At 44.6% G+C, this 21,995-nt stretch overlaps 2 non-coding genes across 2 annotated transcripts, besides 2 other annotated features; both read left to right on the top strand.

Annotated features, from left to right (window-relative positions):
• Positions 1-6,213: 6,213 nt before the first annotated feature.
• Positions 6,214-6,430: a sequence feature (chloroplast-like DNA).
• Positions 6,431-11,566: 5,136 nt separating this feature from the next.
• On the top strand, positions 11,567-11,638 carry trnG-GCC. Its single transcript has one exon. It is a non-coding gene; the product is annotated as a tRNA-Gly (tRNA).
• A 6,801-nt stretch (positions 11,639-18,439) lies between these two features.
• Positions 18,440-18,511, top strand: trnQ-UUG. The gene has a single exon. It is a non-coding gene; the product is annotated as a tRNA-Gln (tRNA).
• A 595-nt stretch (positions 18,512-19,106) lies between these two features.
• Positions 19,107-20,602: a sequence feature (chloroplast-like DNA).
• Positions 20,603-21,995: the final 1,393 nt, after the last annotated feature.

The following is a 21,995-nucleotide window of genomic DNA, read 5'->3' as shown; positions in this document are numbered from 1 at the left end:
CTACGGATAAATCCTCCGGACTCCGGATAAATCCTGCGGACTCCGGACTGCGGACTGCGGACGTAGGACTACTTCCCTCCATATGGATGGTCCTACGGATAAATCACCTGGACCTTTCTTTGGCACTGCGGACTCCGGACCCTGGACCTTTCTTTGATGGTCCGGAGGACCTAACGGTCAATGAAATATGAGAAGATGACATTCTTTCTTTTTGTCGTCCTTCGTTCAATGAACAAGGGAGACAAAGACAAAGTACTATTATGGAGGAGCAAAGATCATTGATAAGGAACCTCCCTCCGCGGAAAGGGTAGATTCATTCAACTCATCTGGAGCTTGATTTCTGTTGGAGCCTCCGGACGGATAAAAACAAGTCCTTCGGACGGACGAGCAAAGATCATTGATAAGGAACCTCCTTTCAGTTCCATAATACTTTTCTAGCGGAACGCAATCGCATATTGAATTGCGCCTCCGTAGCCGCACTTTGCGCATCTTTTCTTTGATTTACTCGGGCCTCCGTAGCTTAATATGGGGGTCAATGATATCCATAAATAAATAGGGATAGGCTTTCAGATAAGATAATCTCAAATCTTCCAAAAATAGGCAGGAGTTAGCATAGAATGAAGGGGACGACCTTGCTAGGCGGGTATGAAGCTTAAAAGGCGCTAGACGGCACTTATTATAGCCGATTCTTAATAGAATGCTTAATGCGAGTGCGTATGCTCAGTGCCCTCTCCGTCTCGCATATTCTAACCTCGATCTTTCTTCTATTCTTTTATTAGAAAGGATTTCTCTATTGAGACTTTCATTTTTCCCATCATCACAAAGACAATGAAGAAGAGATGGGAGCAATGGGACAATCTCAAAGATTTGAATACGGGACTTGGGATCCGGGGTATATGGAATCCCTGGTATAAGGTTAGGCCAATGCATTCAATACTGTATCAGTACGGGAAGAAAGACCAAGCTTAGAATATGCGAGACCGCTCCGAAGGAGTCTTATGAAACCTAATTTGAGCATATTGCCTTCCACTTAAAAAAAGGTAAGCCCACGGAGCGGCGCAAAGAATAGAATATTGCGGAGAAGAATATTGCAGGGTCTTGCCGGTCCCATCTTAAGCGTAGGAGGACCAAAGTCTTTATATATTGATTCCCCATATTCATGTTCGGAGCAAAGATCATTGATAAGGAAGATTAGAAGGAAAAAGACTATGTAAACGTTTTAAAGGAAGATGACGAGACGGGTCCTCCGGACTATTCCATATATATATACTTTTGACTATTTTCTATATTAATAAAGACTATCTACCTACGGCAACTCAATGAATTCAGCCTTCGGATCTTAGGATATTGAAAGACTATCTGAAAGATTTTTTCGGAGGACCGGACTCCTTCTACGCGGTTCTTAGGATCTATACTTTCCTATTAGAAAGATTTACAAGACTATCAGATTTTTTCCGGAGGGGAAGAGAAAGCTCAAGCGGTTCGGGGAATGAAGTGGAGAAAGAGTCCGCAGTTCCGGTTGGGAAGCCTCATGGTTCTTTCACCAGGATCAGTTTAATAGTCTGATATTTAAGGAGATCTTTCAGTCCGGAGGACTATCCATTAGAACGCCCGGCCTAAGGAAAAGGGACCAAGCGGGAACGGACGGGTCCGTTGCTGGATAACTACTAGCGAAGATGAAAAGCCATATTATTGATTGAATAGCGAGTCAAATGGAATATCTCTATAACTACCTTTCAGACCCGAAGACCTCTCCTGTAGGTGCAAAGTGAAGGTGAGGCAACGTAGTTGGGGGAATCTGTCCCCTTTTTAGCCAGTTTTTTTCCCTGATTCAAGTTTTTTTGCTTCTTTTTCAGTCATTTCCCAGGGCGGGAGAAGAGAAAGACGAGACCATATATATCTACTTAGAAAGAGCAGTTTCATCCCTTTCTCTTGCCCTTTCAGGATCTGAAGTTGGCAAAGCTAGGGCGGAAATCGTAGCTCATCCGTAAACTGAGTTTAGACTGAGTTCTAGAAGTCAGACTAGAGCAGCGAAGCGAGAACTAAGAAGAAGGAGTAGGGCGCTGGATACAGCTAACCCTAGGTCAGAACCGAGAAAGAGCCGCTGAGTTGGAGTTAGGGTCCCCTTGCTGCTTATTCCGTATAGGTCTGAATCTCTTGAATGAGAAAGCGTAGCTCTCCTGTATCGGATCGGACCCGAAAAGGGGAGGTCCTGATGCCGGGACGGAGCCGTATGAAAATCAGTTAGTATTCCGATCTTCTTTCATGAGTATTCGCGGAAGGAGTGGGGGGGAATAAGTACTCAAAGCAGAATTAGATATAGGGTCGAAAGAGGCTCGACTGCAAAGGAGAGGGGTCGGGTCCCAGCGGTATTTCATTCTTGAGTTAGTATTCCAAATAAGCGGAAGACTTGGGTGCGGAGTGATTCTTCTTACAGGTGGTTCAGTTAGAAAAGAGAGGATCTCTTTATCAAAGCAGACGACAGAGGAGAGGTCTTGCACAAAGTAGCTTGACTGGATAGGAGAGGTCGGAATAGGTTTCATTCTCTCTTTCCGCCGAAATAGAGGCAAAGGAAGTACTTGAACTTGAATCAGAGTAATAAATAGGGTGCAGGGGAAGAGTCAGAAAGACTACTTTGAAGGTTATCAGCTGCGCTTTACCTAGTTGACGAGGGGGATTACTAAGCTGCTGAGCCCACTACGCGGAGCGGTTCTTTCTTCCATCCAGCCATAACCAAAAGCATTCAAACTTGTCCAAGGCATCCTTATTTTGCATGATCTTGTAAAGGCTTCTGATAATGTCCATTTTCCCCCCAAAATCCACCGATCAAACTTTCTTTTTCTTGTAAAGAATATCTCTTTCAAAATACCCTTTAGACCAACTCCCTGCGCCCATATCATAAGAGCGCCATATAAATACTTGATCCGAGAAAGATAATGATCGCCTACTTTCCACATGGTACCAATGATGGGAGCCTCAAGGTTCTTATGGAGAGGGAGAAGAATGAACCAAAGCATACCACTTTACCCACTTTAACCAACTATTTAGCCAGTTACGTGAAAGGGTGTACTCTGCCATTGTCTCCTCACCTTCCCCGGTTCAGAGTTCTGATGGAGCCAACCGGATCTCTTTCGGTCCAAGCTCCCGCTGCAAGATCTCTCTTATCTGTCCCTGAAAATGGATAGGGTTACCTCTACCAATCCACCATGATCAAGGTAATGGAGATTAGCCAGGAGGCTTTGTTGCAAGAACCCACAATCGTTCCCACTTACGAGAGCGATTTACTGAGTAAAGTGAGGAAGGGACTCGGAAACCCGCCCCGTCGAAAGACCGTAGAAGGGTTTGAGACCTAGTATCGGTGACTCAGTTGACAAAGACCTTGGATGGACCGGGCCGAAACCAGATCAAGGATAGAGGTTCAAGGTTCATTTTCTTCCCCCTGAAGAATTTCTTGGCAAATTCAAAGCATACCTGGCGCCCATGGTTGGGATAAACCTGCTCTGCAGCTAGCCACAAAATTCAATGATGTGAGAGTGCAAAGAGCGCCCAAGAGGCATAATAACCCAAGGGTTGACCAAAGGACACAAGACTCTCTCCTTTGACCATAGGAGGTCTCACGGAGAAAGAATGTGGAATTCACGATCGATGAGGCGACCATAAATAAAGAAATTCAGGTGGCGATCGGTTGCACTCTGATAATCAAAAGAGTAGCGGATATCAAGCAAGAAATTTTTGGTGGACCGGAAAAAGAAGGCCTTGCTTTACATAGTTTCCATCCATTGGCAAGACCCACCCTCTCTTTCCCCGACTGAGCTAATCTACCAGATGGCGCTCTGGATCAAAGGCACCAAGGACGGACGCAAGGACCTCAAGTACCATGAGAAAGCACTATTCGCTCGGTGATATACCGTCAATAAGTCACCTTTGCGGGAATGCCCGGAGAAAACTATTCGCACAGAGAGTGGATCTGAAAAGCATCAATTTCCTATTTCATACATACTGGAATCACCTCATTCACATCCAGATCATGAATCTTTGGAATCGCCTTAAACGAGGCAATTTAGTCCGAGTTCTAAAGGAAGGCTTGAATCTGTCTTTCATAAAGCGTTCATCGGATCAAGGTCTTGTGGTGGTTCAGTAATAGATATTGCTATTGGAAAGACATTACATTGTCAAAGGCGTTATACCATCAAAAATGCACCGGAATTGAAGGACCTCTATCACTCAAGAGTTCACATCGAGGAGAGAGAACCCCCCACTAAGAGGCAGACAGGTTAGCTCCCGCTCGACCAGCCGGGCCGGATCGGGGAAGAGTACTTTACTCGGGTTCAGGAGCAAAGCATCCATCTTTCTCTTAATGAGTCTGTTCTTCCATTTCATAACTCTTTGAGATCAGAGGTAACTGACAGAGACTAGGACGCCCTAGCCGAAAGGGAGATCTTGAATCAGAGGTATTCTTATCTCGACTGGAAAGAAAAGAAAGGGTATCTAAAAACTATTCTCATTTTAATAGGAACTAGATCTGAAGTCTATCGAAAGGATACAGAGTTTCCGGAGGGAACCAGAGAGTCAGCCCTTTCCTCCCTACTGTAGCAAGCAGCCTCATCCCTTTCATTCATGAATAACTCTTGCGGATGCTACAGAGACTAGAGGTAACTCAAAGCCCTATCCGTACCTCTCGGATGAAAGAGATGTTTCGAAGAATGAGAGCTGATCCTTTTTATCTGTTTAAAGATGCCAGCGACAAGACTCAAGAGGAGGTTTTGATGATTGTAAAGACTATTATTTAAGAGAAGAAAGACAAGTCAAAGAATATCCCTGTCTTCTCGCCTTTGTTTTTGGAGCAAAGTTATTTAAGGTTCCATAAGACAGGTCCGAAGGCGCAATGAAATATGCCTTGTTTGCGTCCCACTATTTAATGATTTTGGAGGTGCAAAGCTCAAATACTTTGATCCTGTAGTTTACGGCTCTTTCCGCTCCTGAGAATGGATAAAAATGGACCTCGCATATTTCATTGCGCCTTCGCAATATTCTTTGCACCATCAAACAAAGGTCCAGGGTCCGGAGTCCGCAGTGCCAAAGAAAGGTCCAGGGTCCGGAGTCCGCAGGATTCTTATCCGGAGTCCGGAGGATTTATCCGTAGGACCATCCGTAATTAACCGAAGTAGGACTATCCATTAGAAGCAGGATTTATCCGTAGTCCGGAGTCCGGAGTCCGCAGGGCCAAAGAAAGGTCCAGGTGATTTATCCGTAGGACCATCCATATGGAGGGAAGGAGGACTATCCATTAGAAGGATCAAAGAATAGACCCGTATTTCTCCGGACCAGAAACCATAATCAAACTCTGTTCATTTCTTTTCCCTGTCCTAGGAGTTCTTCTTTCATTGCGTTTTCCCGGCTTTTTTGCTTCTAAATAGGACTTTTTCTCATATTGATATTTAACGATAAAAGTACTTTTTTGACTGATTTTTTGTCTTTTCTTGCTACTTTATAGGCCCAAAACCTAGCAAAATCATGGAATTCACTCCGTCAAAAAGACAAAAATCGATGTCTGAAATCTCCCATATTCACCTCTTTCTTTTTCATTCCCATTTTTTTCTTCTTTCATTATCGTTAATGAGCTGTCCTACGTGCCAAAGAAAGGTCCAGGGTCCTACGTCCGCAGGGCCAAAGAAAGGTCCAGGTGATTTATCCGTAGGACCATCCATATGGAGGGAAGTAGTCCGGAGGATTTATCCGTAGGACCATCCGTAATTAACAGAAGTAGGACCATCCATATGGAAGGAAGGACTCTAAAACGGAGTGGGTCCTATCCATTTAACCGGCCGAGCCTGTCTCCTCAGCGTAAACAAGGTGGTCCATCCTCAACTGAATTTTCCTCATCAAGGGGTGGAAAAGGTTCTGCCACAACCGATGCCATGCCGATATGACCAGTGATTGGGGCCTGAGTTCCCCTTCAAGTTCGTCATCCGATGCCTTATTGTCCCTATTGTACGACGAGCCTAATCCTCTTCCCCGACTACTGAAGATGAGTGAGTTCTCGCTGTGGGTCGTTCGCGCTTGACTCTGTATTGCGCTTCAAAAAGTATATTGAATAACCCTACCCCAACCCAAAAAGGTAATGAAGCACCTACTCCTAACAAAAAGAAAGCGAGCCGCGCTTGACTAATAGTTTTCAAGTTTTGAATGAAATCATCACTCTAAATCATAGATATATTTCTATCATTGTATGTGGTGCGGGTTCTCGGGTTAGTTAGCCCATGAACCGACCTCTCATAATAAATGGATTGGTCTTGGGTTCGCCATCCTACCCAATTCATTATTAGGATGAGCTTCTCAAATTCTTTGAGCCTCGTGCCCATCGCCTGAAGATTAATGGTTAGGTCTGAATTCTACAATGGAGCTTGAGTCAATCTTCGAAGTCTTTATTCGGAGGAGAAGCCCGCTTTGCCTGTTCATTGGATTGATAGCTTTTCCCTCTCCCTATGGTCGAGCTATTTCATCCCTCTCCCGCCCCGCGTAGAAGGAGGAGTTTTCTACCTTTGCCTTTATTCTTCTTCTTCCGTTCTTATTCACATCTTTGGTGTCCTACGAACTAATACTAGGTTATTCTATGAATGAAAGACCTTTCCCTCTTCTTTATTCTTACCTCTTCCTCTCCTTATTCTAATGGATAGTCCTACGGATAAATCCTCCGGACTCCGGACCAGTCTCTTTTCAGCTCTCCTTATCGTCGAGCCCTCGTTCAATCTCTTTTTCCTTTCGCCCTCAACCTTCGATCCGGCGTGTGGATGTCTCGTCCCTCTCCCTTTGGGCCAGAAACTGAGTCCGTCTTAGACTGAGTTAGTTCGGTATGGAGAATTTCTCATTAACGAGATATATTTTCTCGTGCTTTTGCTTGAACAAAAGCGACTTATGTTTCCACAACTACTGAAACGGATGAAAGAGGTCCTCCTGTAGCGGTGGGGCTTCGTTCCTCCTCTCGTTCATAAACTCACTCTCGCCTAACTCCTCTCGTCGAGCAGCATGCCTCCTACTCCTTTGAATGAGAAATTGCAGTTTGAGTTTGATCCCTCAATAATATGGGCTTCGGACCTCTTTCTTCTTCTTCCTTTTATATTAAGCTACGTAGGCCTAGTAGGAGATACCTTGCCGTAGGTCATCCTATTACAAACATTCGTATCGTAGATTATAAGGGGTCCAGATGCTCAATGCAAGATTCGTTCTTCTTATTTAGGTTCGTAGGTAAGTTGCCGTAGGTTCGTAGGTGATGCCGCTCCCGTAGTAGGCCTCCGGAGGCTCAATGCAAGATTCGTTCTTCTTATTTAGGTTCGTTGCCGTAGGTAACTTCCCGTAGGTATGTAATAGTCAAGTCAATCATCAAAACCTCTCCTTCATACCTCAACCTAGGGCGCAACTCACTCTGCCGGTCTAGATGCTACGACCCTCGCCTCTGAATCTTCCCCTGCCCTATTGCTTCTTGGAATGTTTTGAGCGTCAAATCAACGTCAAGAGTCTTTTCGACTAACGAGTGGGAGACATCTCATAAAAAGAGAAATCAGCCTCAGGCGAGGAATCAGCCGATCAAGTGGCTCTCGCAGCGCGGCTTGCCTCCGACCATGAGGCCTTTCCCTGAGAGAGATCCGATGCCTTTATGGTCGAGCCTTCTTCTCTTGGGGAGCTGCTTGTCGAGCCGGCTTCCTCTTCCTTTGTTGGGTGGGACACTTATCCCGATTAGGTATAGACCCTTCTATCCGGGGCCGAGCCCTCTTGAGGTTCGCTTCCTCTCTTTTTTGAGATTAGTAGCTAAAGCGGAGTTGACTGCAAGGAGGCAAATGAGCTTACAAAAGCAGTAAAGATCGGGTAAGGGGAAGATAGGCTTTCTTTGGTCCTTCTTCTCGCTGGCTGAAAGGGAAGAACTCTAGAAAGAGTTTACGAGGAAGACTAATCAGTCTCAGTCGTAGTTTCGGAAGCTCTCTCTGTTTACGAGGTAACTGAACTAAGGATCGATCGGCGGACTTCTCTAAGTACTCAAAGCCAAGTATCGGTTAGGGGCCCCTTGTTCATTGAGGCGGTTAAGGATCGACCAGAAAGCAAGAACTCTTATACAAGAGAAAGCTTAGAGAAGGAAAGCCTACGTCTTGACTTATTCCGTTAATATGGATAAGTAACTGAAATAGGAAGCTCGACCTTCATGGCACTCGGATCGGGGCCGGCCCTTGCAGCTGAGGCAGCATAAGATCAAGCGGTATTCCCTCTTTCATCGGTTGAATGAGTAACTCCATGAGACAGACGGAAGCGAAGCTGCTTATTCTACTTAGCCCACGGAGCGGGATCTACCTTATGAGAAGGTATGAGATTGGCAGTTTCATGAATCACTCTTGCTCAAAGAATTTGAGGAGTGGCTGTGGCACTATTCTCACGCAATATTCTTTGCGCCTTGAATGAGATCTTTCATGAATAACTTGAATCTCCAGCTCGCCTGACCCCTCTTGTAGGCCCAGGAAGAAAGTAGCGAGACCCATCAAAAAAGAATATGATCTGACTTTCAGTAGGTTCGGAGGCAGAAAGGGAAAGAGTCAAGAGTGCAGTTTCAGTTTCATTCTCTTCTTAGCTTCTTATCTTCTTGTTTTCTTGTTCATATCCTCTTATTAGTTACTCGGGAGGAAGAATTAGATCTTTCTCATTATAGTACGCAGAATGAGTGCCATCAAGCAGAAAGATGAGTTTCATCATTCTAGCCTGAATGAATATGGAATGGAGTCTTGAGTCAAGAGTATGAATATTCGGAATTTGAGAGACCCTTTCGTAAGCTAGGGCACACGGCTCTCTCCCCGGACCCTCTTGGATTGAATAGGCTCTCCCGGCCTCGTCTCATATCTGACAAGCTGTCGGTTGAATAACTATTCTTATTAGATCTGAATAAGGAAGAAAGTACATTGTTATTGGGTCCGACTATCCTAACAACGTGTAGAATCGGCGAATGAGAAAAAGAAAGGCCTTTCACTCCCACGGAGCGGGAAATCAGTGTCAATGCTTGTACAAGTCAATTCAGAAAGAAGGCTCGTCACTTAGACGAAACTAAGCAACTTGTTCAACAACAAGAGCTGAAACTGAAAAAGCAAGAGGAAGGCGAAGAACTGCCACCGCCTCAACTCAAACTACTTCCCTTTCCCTCTTAGCCCCGCAACGGATAAGTCTGACTCAACCTCTGCCTATTCCTATGGAACTGAGACGGATGTTTCTGGTGGGGTTTCTCGAGCGGACTTAGCTTCTGCTTTTCCTTCGATCGAAGGCGCAGGGACTCCGTCCTTCTTGCGAAGAAATGCAAATGCTCCTCCCAGCTCAGAAAGACTCAAATTCTTTGAGCCTGCACTCCTCCTCTTGAGGTATCAGTCGCTCTTTATCCTCCTCCTTTTATCTTTTCTTATTTCTTTGAAAAGAGTAGGTTCACGCTTCGCACCTCGTAAATTACTGAAAGTGAATCCTTCTACATTATCACAGGAAAACCCTGTATTGAAGAAGAAAACTCCCTTGTATTATTATTCATATCTTGATGAGGAAGGATCCCAAGGAGGTATAACCAATTTCATAGACCGAGAGTGAAGAAGGAGACTTCTGTCTCCGCCGGTCGAGCCATAGCCATACCCTTTCGTATTCATAGAATACCGCTACGTGGGCCCAGATCCTCTTCCTAAACTCTCGCTGCCTCTGGATGTGACCTTGCTGCTTCCGGGAATGCCCTCTCAGACTGTTCGCGCTTTGTCCCCTCTTTCTGTCTAGTGCTTTTCGTTCAGGTCAAGCTTCTTCTTGAAATAGAAAGATTTCCACTCATCTGCCCCCTGTCCTCTCATCCCGAAACCTTTGCTCTCGAGTTTGTCTATAAACTGCAAAATGGAAGGAAAGTCTATATTCCATAAATCAGTCCAAGAACAAGAAAATCAACTAGGGATTCCCACGTAGCGGTTTGAATATAAGGGAAGAAAAATCAGGCAATGGAATATAAAAAGGCGAAGGACTAGTTTGAAATCAAAGGCTCAAAGAAGAAAATGAAGGATGCCTTGCGCAAAGAATTTGCGAATAAAGTCCAATGGGAGAGGTGCAAAGAATATTGCGAGGAAGCGACTGGAAGGGAAGCAAGAGGTCCCGACTGCTGCTGATCTTCTGGAGTAGTCCTAGCCTGGGCAAGATAATGGTTTCGCCGCCGAGAAGAAAGATGCTGTGCCGGGTGATTGGAATCTTCTTCGGAGTTGTTCACTTATACAGAGGCTGAGAATCGGCAGAAGATGCTGAGCAAAGCTGCTGGCCTGAAGAGTGGGGCTGATCCGTAACATCAACTGCGGAAGACCCACTACGCGGTTCGAGTTGATGAACAGGAGAAGGCCGCAATACATCTCCATCACCATTCTCCCCCGGGGCTGATTAATTAGGTTAAAGAAAATATGAGGCGACCTCATTAAAGAGAAGATGAAAGGATAATCTGATTGGACATAATAGCTTTTTTTTGGAATCAGACTCGTCCGGAGCTATTTAAATAGTGGGACTGATTAATGGAACTGATTGTAGCAAAAAGAAGAAATATCCCCCGTCCGGAGTCCGAAGGACTTCTTTATCCATTAGTAGTTAGGAGCAAAGAATATTGCGAGACCGGTCCGTCCGGAGGACTCAAGGATTCCGCTAAAGTTTAGGGAATTTGACTTTGGAGCAAAGAACAAAATAAAAGGGACCAGATGACAGACAGGTCCGAAGGACTATCCATATTAACCCGTCTGTCCTTCGGACCTGTCTAGCCTTCTGACTGTCCATATTAAATTAAGGAACTGAGTAGGCGGTGGCCTTGGGACAATTTGTCTCTTAACAGCGCAGGAATATGAAGAAGTGCATCCAAAGACTCGAAAATGCCTGCCTATAGGATGGTACTGCCTCAGTAAGAAGTTCGTGAGGTGCCTCTCAAATTCTTTGAGCCTCTCTCTTCCCAAAAAAAAGGAGAGAGATGTCCCGTCCCTTCTTTATGCACATCCATATACATAGCCAGACACAAAGGTCTACAATCCGGTCAAAATCTGGGGTTCTTCTTGTTCATTCACTGATTGTTCTCTGACTTTTGCTCTAGTGGCTGGCAAAGGCCAACCGAGAGGGGAGAAGGAATGGCTCAGGAATCGACTGGTTCCGAGCGGACTCATGGAGCTGCTGCTTGGATTATCGTCAAAAAAGAGGATTTGTCTTTCTTAGCTTAGGAAATGACTGAACTTTCAAGACCGCCGCTGGGAGGCGATGTCTGGTCTTGCGGTGCACTCACTCCCGTTACGAGAATGAAATGAGGCCCCAGCTCGACTCGAGACCAAGACTCCTTACAACTCGCACCAGGTTGGTCTAGTAATTAGGGTTAGGCCTACGATTGATTTCAAAGTCAGCCGCTCCTCCCCCCCTAGCCGCCATTGCTTTAATGGCGAAGGACTATTCGCTATTCTTAAGGGCTGATAGTTGGTCCGGCGGAAAAGGATCAGTCGTCCGTCTCTTAGTGATACGTGAATTGCTCAGTAGTGCTTCGCCACTACCGTAGCTGGCGGAAATAGCTTAATGGTAGAGCATAGCCTTGCCAAGGCTGAGGTTGAGGGTTCAAGTCCCTCCTTCCGCTCTTGTCTTCGTCCTTTAGTGCTAACGAGTAGAGTGCATAAAGCCCCTTAGAAATAGGTTAGAGCAGCAAGCAGCCCTAGGGTTCCAAACCAATCAACCTAATAAGAAGAAAGGGGGGGCTTCCCGGTTTTAGCGCGCATAACTATAAAAGGAAAAGCGGATTGAGGCAGAATGGATATTTTTTCCATTAAGATCAAATTCTTTGCTCCCCTAATTAAGCTACGGAGGACGCTCAATGCAATTTGAGTAAGGAGAGGCGCCATAAGACAGGGATATTGTTGGGCTCGCCGACGATAGGAAATAGAGGGAGAGGTGCCATAAGACAGGTCCGAAGGACTATCCATTAGGGGATTTGAGACGAGAGGCTCGTTTTATTTGGATGGAAGGAGAGGCTCAATTCAAAGTATCGGGATCTTGTGCTAGGCGCAAAGCAAGCCGAGCGGGAAGAATGGATATTGTAGAGCGGGATGGAGGTTCAGTCTCCTCTATCAAAGGTGCCTCGCCCTTGTCTCCTTCGCCTACGACTGCGACGAATGGTCATCCTAGAGATTCAGAGGCATAGGTACTCCCTCTCTCTGGCCCCCCAACACACTCGTCGAGACGAAATCAACCTCCCGCCATAGAGAAGAGATCTAAAGTCTGGGTCCCCTCGCCTTCCCTTTCACCTTCACAGGTCGAGAGAGATGAACCCGCACCACATACATTTTCTAACCTTCTTTCCCCCCAACTCCAGCATAGGTGAAAAGAATATTGAATCCGTGGGCAAGTCTTTCTACTGATCTAGAGCTCCGTGACCCCCCCTCCGTTAGGCTCCATAAGACAGGGATATTGTAGACCGCTTATTTCAGTTCCATAAGACTTTTTCAGCGGAATATTAGTTAGTGGTTATTAAGCGGCTTTTTTTCGGAATAATACTTTGATAGTGGCTATTTAACAGCTTTTTTTTGGTGGAATACTCCTAGACCTCTGCGGTGAGTCCTTCGGACCAGCTGACTCTACCCTAAAGTTAGGAGCAGCTTAATATGTGACCGTCGTCTTGAGCCTGAATTTAGATTTCCACCCCTTTGCAAAGAACAGAATGGCGATCAGTATGATCGGGGATATTGTGAGAAAAAGAAGTCGGCTCTTTTTCTTTATATATTGATTCCCCAGGTCCGAAGGACTATCCATATTAACCCGGGATTTCAGACTCGTCCTTCCGCGCTTATTTCGCAAATTCTTTGCGCCTAGCGGAGGCTCAAAGAATATTGAGGTAAGGCTCAATGCAATATGAGTTGCGAAGGATCAATGAAAAAAGAAGTCGCGCTTATTTCATATTGAATTGAACCTAGCAAAAAGAAAGAATGTCTTTCTGAACTAAGGACCTCTTTGAGCGCTCCCGCTCCGTGGGAAGAAAGAAAGGTCCAGGGTCCTACGTCCGCAGGGCCAAAGAAAGGTCCAGGTGATTTATCCGTAGGACCATCCATATGGAAGGAAGTAGTCCGGAGTCCGCAGTCCGCAGGATTTATCCGTAGTCCGGAGGATTTATCCGTAGGACCATCCATATGGAGGGAAGTAGTCCGGAGGATTTATCCGTAGGACCATCCGTAATTAACCGAAGTAGGACCATCCGTAATTAACCGAAGTAGGACCATCCATATGGAAGGAAGGAGTGGGCTAGAGCTTTTCTTTTTGTAGGCTGAATTCATATTAGAATAAGCGGTCTTCAAACTCCTATTTTTCGTTCTCGCAATATTCTTTGCGCCTGGACCTTTGTTTTTGGAGCCGGAGTTAGGATCAAAGAATATTGAGAAAGAAGATTTTCGGTTCATTCATATGGATAAAAATCAGTCCTTCGGACGTTCCTTATCAATGATCTTTGCTCCTCCTATCCTTGTTCATTGAGGACCTCTCCGTTAGGCTCCATAAGACAGGGATATTGTTGGAACTTTTCTTCCTTTCAATTCTTCCTCTTCCTCTATCGATAGTCGGACCTCCATGAAAAATCAAGCTCATCTTCAACCTTTTTTTTGATGCGCCTCAGGCGCAAAGAATATTGCGAGAACGCTCTGCTTCTTTAGCGGGAGCGGACTGGTCCTCCGTAGCTTAATTTGAGATATTATGATCTTTTGATGGAGATACGGATGACTCAAACTTTCATGTTCCTGCTTTCGATTAATGGAATAGATTCATGTTCCCGGTTTCATTTAAGTGGACGAGAAAATCAAGATCAAGCCTATGATTCCACACCGCTACGTGGGCTTTCTGGGCGTCTTCTGTAGCAATATTCTTTGCGCCTGCTCCGCCCTGAGAAAGTCACCGGCGGCAGGCGCTTCGGTTAATTACGGATAGTCCTACTTCGGTTAATTACGGATGGTCCTACTTCGGTTAATTACGGATGGTCCTACTTCCATATGGATAGTCCTACTTCCTTCCATATGGATGGTCCTACGGATAAATCCTCCGGACGTAGGATAAATCCTGCGGACTCCGGACCCTGGACCTTTCTTTCTTTAATGGATAGTCCTACGGATAAATCCTGCGGACTGCGGACTCCGGACGTAGGATAAATCCTGCGGACGTAGGACGTAGGACGGAAGATTTTGGATAGCTCGCTACCGCTCCGTGGGCTTCCCGAGTCACATGTGCTGGTAGCCTAGGAGAAGAGAAGCAAGCTACCTGAGCCTACCCCCCATATCTATAGGCGGCAATGGTCAGAGCTGGTAAGCATATGGTAACTCTATCTTAGGCCTCCGCCGGCGCTCCGCCTTCGAGATAGGAGAAGCTCTGACGTACGCCCCACCTCACATAGAAGAAGGGGAACCCCCTCAATAGAATCGAAGAACCCGTGTGGGTGGGAGGGGATTGAATCATTCATTCATCAGATACGTCTTCTGGACCATTGAATCTCAACTCTAATTAGTTATCAAAAGGTCGACTTTACAAAGGTCGGTTCCCGCAACCATTGATTTTTTTGATCTTTTTCTTTGGCTGTAGGCTCAAAGAATTTGAGAAAGGCTTGAAGTGAACGAGAGAAGCCTATCGAGAGAGTACCAAATACGGTGACGAAGGTAACCTACTTTCGGTGGACGCGGAGCCAACGAGTTCAGTCTCAGAGCGGTTATCATATGCGGAACCAGGAGCGGTTACAGAAGCGTGAGCCATCGGTGATAATGCCTCTGCCAAAGACTTAGGAATAGACACAGAGGAGAGAGACCCTTTCTTTCTATTAGAGAGATCATTCACGAGATAAAGCCTACGGTCAACAAGAGAGAGCTGCTTACTTGCTATATCCCCGCGTTCTTGCACGGCTCCCTCTATTTTATGGAATCGGTCTAAATATGATAACCTCTAAACAAAGAAGAGGCCCCCTTTAAGAAAGAGGAATTGAATTTTGATGCCTTCCTCTCCTTTCAGTCGAGCCCTCGTCTTATTCCTTCTATTTTAGTAGGTTAAGGCCGCGTAGGAGTCGATTTGCACTCCCGTCCGAACCAATTCAACTCCAACGGAGCGCTCAATGCCCACGGAGTCAAATCAAAGCTCCAGATGAGTTTCATTGACTTTTCCTTAGCCTTAGAAAACCACTCAATCTTATCTTATGGGACTTGTTTATGGAACTCCTATTTTAGAATAGCTCAACAACAGTTCTTCGCAAATTCTTTGCGCCTGGACCTTTTGGAGTCTTTCTTTTGTCTCTTCCGCCCATCCAAGCTAAGGGAGAGGTTCAAAGAATATTTCATCCCACGTAGCGGTGTTCTCTGGAGTCGAGTATTTTCTTCCTCTTCCAAACCTACTAAAAAGGGAAAGCCTATGGATATAGAGCGGAGCCAAGTTCGAACTAATAGGAGCGGAGCCAAGTTCGGAACTAATGGAGGACTTCCATTGACTTTTGATTCCAAACCTAAAAACGGCTAATAGGGTAAAAAAGAAAGAATGTCATCTTGAGCCTGAATTTTCTGACTTAAGAATGAGGCGTCGCTAAGAAAAAATGGGGAGGCTCAAAGAATGATCGGCGTCCTTTTGACCTCTTTCACCCCCGTCCGAAGGACTGCTAACCTCTGCGGTGAGTCCTTCGGACCAGCTGACTCTACCCTAACGACGGAGCAGCTTAATATGTAAGCGGTGATAGAATAGAAAGGAAGAGCAAGCAAAAAGAAGGGTGCAGATGAACTCGAGTTTATAGGTTTAGGAAAGGTTATCATATCGAGAGACCAATAAATAAGGATAGAAGCGACTCGACTCCTATACATTAATTTAAGGCGGAGAGGATAGAAGCAGATCGACGAGAGAAAGAGAAAGAGGAAGATAATAAGGAAGAGAGCTTTCCACTCCTTATCATTGATTTGAATCAGAAGCAGAAAAGAAAGCCTAAAGAAGAAAAAGAAAGAAAAACAAGGGTCCAGTCCGGAGGATTTATCCGTAGGACTCTAAAACGGAGGCAGTCGCAATATTCTTTGCGCCTCGTTGCGCTCCTTGATTCTTTTCTTAGATAAATGCGCTTCGCTTCGCGCCGGAGGACGGGGATCTGGAGGCTCAAAGAATTTGAGGAGTGCAAGTATGAATCATATTTTACGACTGTTCGAAAGGTTCAAAGAATATTGAGAAGCGAAAAGAGGAAAGCCTAGACTGATCGATGTTCTTGGTAGGAACAAGGGGCCTACTATTTGATTTGGAAGAAGAAGAAAACAAGGAGAGAGAAGACGAGAAAGAAACTTCAGGCTAAGACGAAGGCAAGGCTCAAAGAATTTGAGGAAGATAGGCTAATAGTCCTTTTTTTAGGTATAAGTTTCGGAAAAGGAAGAAAGTGAAAATTCCATAAATCAGTCCAACCCACGGGGCGGTCTAAGGAAGTGAATAAGGACTCAAACTTGTTCATTGACTCCCTCTTTGTTCATTTAGTTCCATGAATGAGTCACCTGGACCTTTGTTTTTCGTCCTTTTTCAATATTATATTCTTCGATCATTCTCGCATATTTCATTGCGCCTGAGGATCAAAGAATTTGAGAAGGAGCTTGATTTTTCATTGAGCGATGGTGCAAAGAATATTGCGTGAGTAAATAGTGGGACTTCTTTATATCCATAATTAACCTTTGTAATAGATTTCATAGTCCTCCTCCATCCCCCATATTAAGCTACGGAGGCCCGAAGAACAAAAACAAGGGACCAGATGTGCAAAGAATATTGCGAAGGAGCTCGACTGAGAGGAGAGGCGCAAAGCATATTGCGTGAGAAAGAAATCCCGTCCTCAGTCCTATCCATATTAACCTGTCTGTCCTTCGGACCTGTGGAATTCCTCAATTTAATGGGAAAGATGAACCGAAAATCGATACCAGCCCAAAGAATATTGCGTTGAGAGGCGCAAAGATCGTGGCCCCCAATTATAAGGGGTCCAGATGACTATCCATTAGGGAATATTGCGGAGGCTCGACTGAAAGGAGAGGCGTTCCACTAATCAAAAATCAGTCCTTCGGTTTTTAGTGGAAGGTGCAATGAAATATGCGATGACATTCTTTCTTTTTGAGGAGGCGCAAACTCAAATTGAATTGAGCCTTTCATTATTTTAGCTAGAAAAGTCTTATGGAAAAGAAAAGCTGTTAAATAGCCGCAAAAAAAGTCTTATTCCAATAATATCCGCGGTTCAATTCTAATGGGGATCGTTGGGGAATCAATTTCTTAAGAATCTTCTCAACAATATATATCCCTGTCGATAATTCAGGCTTCGGACCAGGCTCGACTGAGATGGAGGAGAGGACTAGAAATAAAGAAAGCACTACGCGGGAAGAATGGATATTGTGTTAGGAGCAAAGAATATTGCGAGTTTTTGGAGTGAGGCTCAAAGAAGATTTTCGGTTCATCTTTACCTAAGGCTCCATAAGACAGGGATATTGTAGGAGTTTTCTACCTTTGTAATAGATTTCATAGTCCGGAGGATCAATTCAATTTGAGAGAAGGTGGAAATCGGCAATATTCTTTGCACCTTGCACTCCTTTCTTCTTTTCCGCAATATTCTTTGTGATCGCCATTCTATTCTCTTCTTTCCGTCGTCCGTAGGCTCTTTTCATTTGAGGAGCATTTATCTAAGAAAAGAATCAAGGAGCGCAATTCAATATTCTTTGCACCTTCGGACATGCCCTATTTCCACTCTTCCACTCGCTTCTCAAACCAAGTCGCAATATTCTTTGCGCCTGGACCTCGCATATTTCATTGCGCCTCCGGACGTCTCATTGATAAGGAATTTCTCGGATTTCTTGAGTTGCACTCCTCTCTAGTCTCGCGCTCTTTGCTTCGCACCTTCCAGTCCTCCGTCCGGAGTGCCAAAGAAAGGTCCAGGGTCCGGAGTCCGGAGTCCGCAGGGCCAAAGAAAGGTCCAGGTGATTTATCCGTAGGACCATCCATATGGAGGGAAGTAGTCCGGAGGATTTATCCGTAGGACCATCCGTAATTAACCGAAGTAGTCCGGAGTCCGCAGGATTCTTATCCGTAGGACTATCCATATGGAAGTAGGACCATCCGTAATTAACCGAAGCAGGATTTATCCGTAGGACTATCCGTAATTAACCGAAGTAGTCCGGAGGACTTTCCGTAATTAACCGAACTTTGCACCTTGTTTTTGAAGAAAATATGATTCATAGTCCTCCGTCTCATTGATAAGGACATATTAACCTCTTTGAGCAAGGCATCCTTAATCTTGGTTCAGACTTGCCTTCGCTTTTTCTCTTCTTTCTCTCTCCTTCTTCATAACTTTTCCGTGGGCTTCCTCTTTCTCACACGGTCTCGCCTATATCTAACCTCTCCCCGTTCTACCGTCCCAAACAAGGCCGTATGGAGTATAGCCAAGTGGTAAGGCATCGGTTTTTGGTACCGGCATGCAAAGGTTCGAATCCTTTTACTCCAGATTATTCACACCCGATCGGATCTGTCAAGAACGAGCTGACGACTACAGGGGAAGCGGTGCTGTCCCTGAGCCCAGCTTGTAGCAAGCCAAAAGTGTGACTTTCACCGTCCTTCAGCATAATCTAATAGGATCAAAGTATTTGAGCTTTGCGCCTTGCGCTCCTTGATTCTTTTCTTAGATAAATGCTCCTCAAATGAAAAGAGCCTACGGACGACTGAAAGGTGCGAAGGCGCAAAGAATATTGCGGTTTGGAGGAGAGGGTCAAAGAATATTGAGAATTCTTTGCTCCTTAACAGGAGTGCAAGGATGAAAGTGCAAATTCCATAAAGAAAAAGCAGGAACATAAGATCATTTCATTATTTCTTTCTCACGCAATATTCTTTCTCTCAAATTTCATTGATCCTCCCCAGCCTCCAGCTTCTTATTCGACGTTAGGAGTATTAAGACCGAAGGACAGACGGGTCCTCCGGACCTGTCTGTCCTTCTATATATTCTTTGCACCGCTCCGTGGGTCCTTTCCTTAAATAGAAAGGAGTCTTAAGACCTCAGTCCTATCCATATTAACCTGTGACGCCTTCGGACCTGTCTTATGGCGCCTCTTGCCAATTTCTTCTGAGTAGCTTTATCGAGTTAGTGACGTGCGCAAAGGCTTCTAATTCGGCAAATTGAGCCAATTCCAATTTGCATTTGCCGGCTACTTCTTGAATGGCTTTCATTTGAGCTGCAGATCCTACTCTGGAGACGGAAATACCCACATTAATAGCAGGTCTGATTCCTGCATTGAATAGATCGGCAGATAAGAATATCTGTCCATCGGTAATGGAAATTACATTAGATTAGTAGGAATATAAGCTGAAACATCTCCGGTCTCAACTATTGGTAAAGCTTTCATACTTCCTTCACCTAAAGCAGAACTGAATTTAGCGGCTCTTTCCAAAAGGCGTGAATGCAAATAAAAAAGATCTCCCGGAGGCCCGGCGGTCTTCGTAAAAGAAGAGACATTTGTCGATAAGCTTGTGCTTCTTTGGAGGGATCATCATAAATGATTGAAGTGTCTTGTTTTCTGTACATAAAATATTCAGCCAAAGCTGCTCCTGTATAAGGGGCAAGGTATTGTAATGTAGCCGGAGAATCCGCCGTTTCGGCTACGAATATAGTGTATTCCATTGCGCCCCTTTCCTGTAAAGTAGTCACTACTTGAGCCACAGAAGATGCTTTTTGACCAATAGCTACATAAACACATATTACATTTTGCCCTTGTTGATTGAGAATCGTATCCGTGGCTACTGCAGTTTTCCCGGTCTGCCTGTCCCCAATAATTCATTCTCGCTGACCACGTCCGATAGGAATCATCGAATCAATAGCAATAAGTCCTCTTTTCAGAGGCTCGTATACGGAACGTCTCGAAATAATACCAGGAGCGGGGGATTCGATTAACCGAGAGTCAGAAGATCAAATTTCACCTCGGCCATCAATAGGTTTAGCCAGGGCATTTATAACACGACCTAAATAAGCCTCGCTTACTGGTATCTGAGCAATTCTTCCCGTTGCTTTTACAGAACTTCCCTCCTGTATCAGCAAACCATCACCCATTAATACAACACCAACATTATTTGATTCTAAATTGAGAGCTATGCCTATAGTACCCTCTTCAAATTCTACTAATTCACCTGCCTCATCAAGACCATAAATACGAGCAATGCCGTCGCCTACTTGAAGTACAGTACCGGTATTTACAATTTTGACTTCTCTAGTATATTGCTCAATACGTTCACGGATAATATTACTAATTTCATCTGCTCGAATGGTTTCCATGAGTATTTCGTAATTCTGTTTTTGAAGAAAAAAAATAATGCCTACAGTAGAAGGACTAATCAGTTAGTTATTTCTTTCATCGTCCCAAACATGCCAATATTAGCACTGATGGTACGTAAATGTAACTCGTTGTCCATAGAAAAAAAGAGGTGAACTTAGCTCCTTGTAAGGCTTGTTGGAAAACCTGTTGTCGTACTTGATTAATCGCTTTTTGTTGTTCAAAACGAATAGTTTCATTTTTCTCATTTTCTAATTGTTCCAAACTTTTAGAAGTTGCGCTTTCTTGATTGTTACAGTAGATTTGGAAGAGGAAGGCGGAAGAAAAACAAAGGTCTATATGAAAAAAGGCCTACATCAAGCCATGATTTCCTTATCAATGATCTTTGCTCGTCCTACGTAGCTTAATATGTGACTATCAACCTATTACTTTGAGAGCCTCCTAACCTGATAATGGATAGTCCTCCGTTTTAGAGTCCTACGGATAAATCCTCCGGACTGGTCCGAAGGCTAGGTTCATACGGATAGTCCTCCGGACGGTTAGCAGGAGCAAAGAATATTGCCTTCCAAAAACGACCATTTTTCCTACGTGGGTTAGGCGAAGGACTGATTTATCAAGCTTAATCTTTCTTGTTGCGGGACTTGTTTATATCCAGCTCAAGTCAAGTTTTCCTTATTCTAACCTCGTAAACTCTTTCCTATTCAATCCTTCGTAAACTAATAAGAAGAGAATAGAATGAAGAGATCATGAAAGAAGATAAGTGCTCTTGCTCCGTCCTCCTACGCAGGTTAATATGTAATCCGAAGGCGAGACTAGTTGAAAGGTAGGCTTTCTTCTTCTTCTTCCGAAAAGATATTCCGCTCCCTCTCATTGAAGTCCTTAAATATCAGGTGAAGGAGACTTCTTTATCCATATAGATCAATTAGCTGCTTTCATCCTCTTTTTCTGAAACTCCGTCTCCTAAGGACAACTAATAAGTAGTAAATCCTGCGAGATCTGAGAATGAAAGAATTCAAGGTTTTACCATTCATTAATTCATGAATTCACTCGATAAAAAGATGAAACTCAGAATGAACAAGGAGCGAAAACCCATTCCCATGAACGAACTCGCACATTCACTCATTAACTCAGATGAAAGAATCCCAATCCAAGAAGAAAAAAGAGAAAGACTTCGATTTCGTCTAAGCTCAAATCTCATTTCTTTATTCACACAGATCCGGATTCGGCTAGCCCACCGGTATGCCCATTCCTCCTCTTGGTCACCTCGTGGATCTCGCTCATTAATGAGAATTAGGAAATTGACTGGACGCCGAGCGTCGAATCAATGTGCGGGGAATTCTTCTCAATCTAGTGCAAATCCCGGGGGAAGGGTATCAGGATGAATCTATTTCAATGGGAAAAAGGATATGAATATGCGGTTTTCATTCGTCGAGCTAGATGGGATTCAACCCGCTTTCCTCTGCCTGATCGCGCGTCCGTCTAGTTTGTCCGTCTTGGGGGTGGTCTTTTTATTGGGATTCTATGAAAATAGTGGTGATCTTAGACCCAACTTGGACACATCTCATCCTTAGTCAAGGACTTCGCCCCTTTCTGCCTAATCTGGCCCTAACTCAGACTCAGTCTCATGCTTAGGATGGACTCCTTCCCCTCTCAAGTAGTTCTTCCTACTTT

Source organism: Cucumis sativus (assembly GCF_000004075.3).
Source record: "Cucumis sativus mitochondrion chromosome 1, complete sequence".
Classification (NCBI taxonomy): Eukaryota; Viridiplantae; Streptophyta; class Magnoliopsida; order Cucurbitales; family Cucurbitaceae; genus Cucumis; species Cucumis sativus.
Note: the sequence above shows the minus strand (reverse complement) of the source record. Positions and strands in the feature narration are given on the sequence as shown.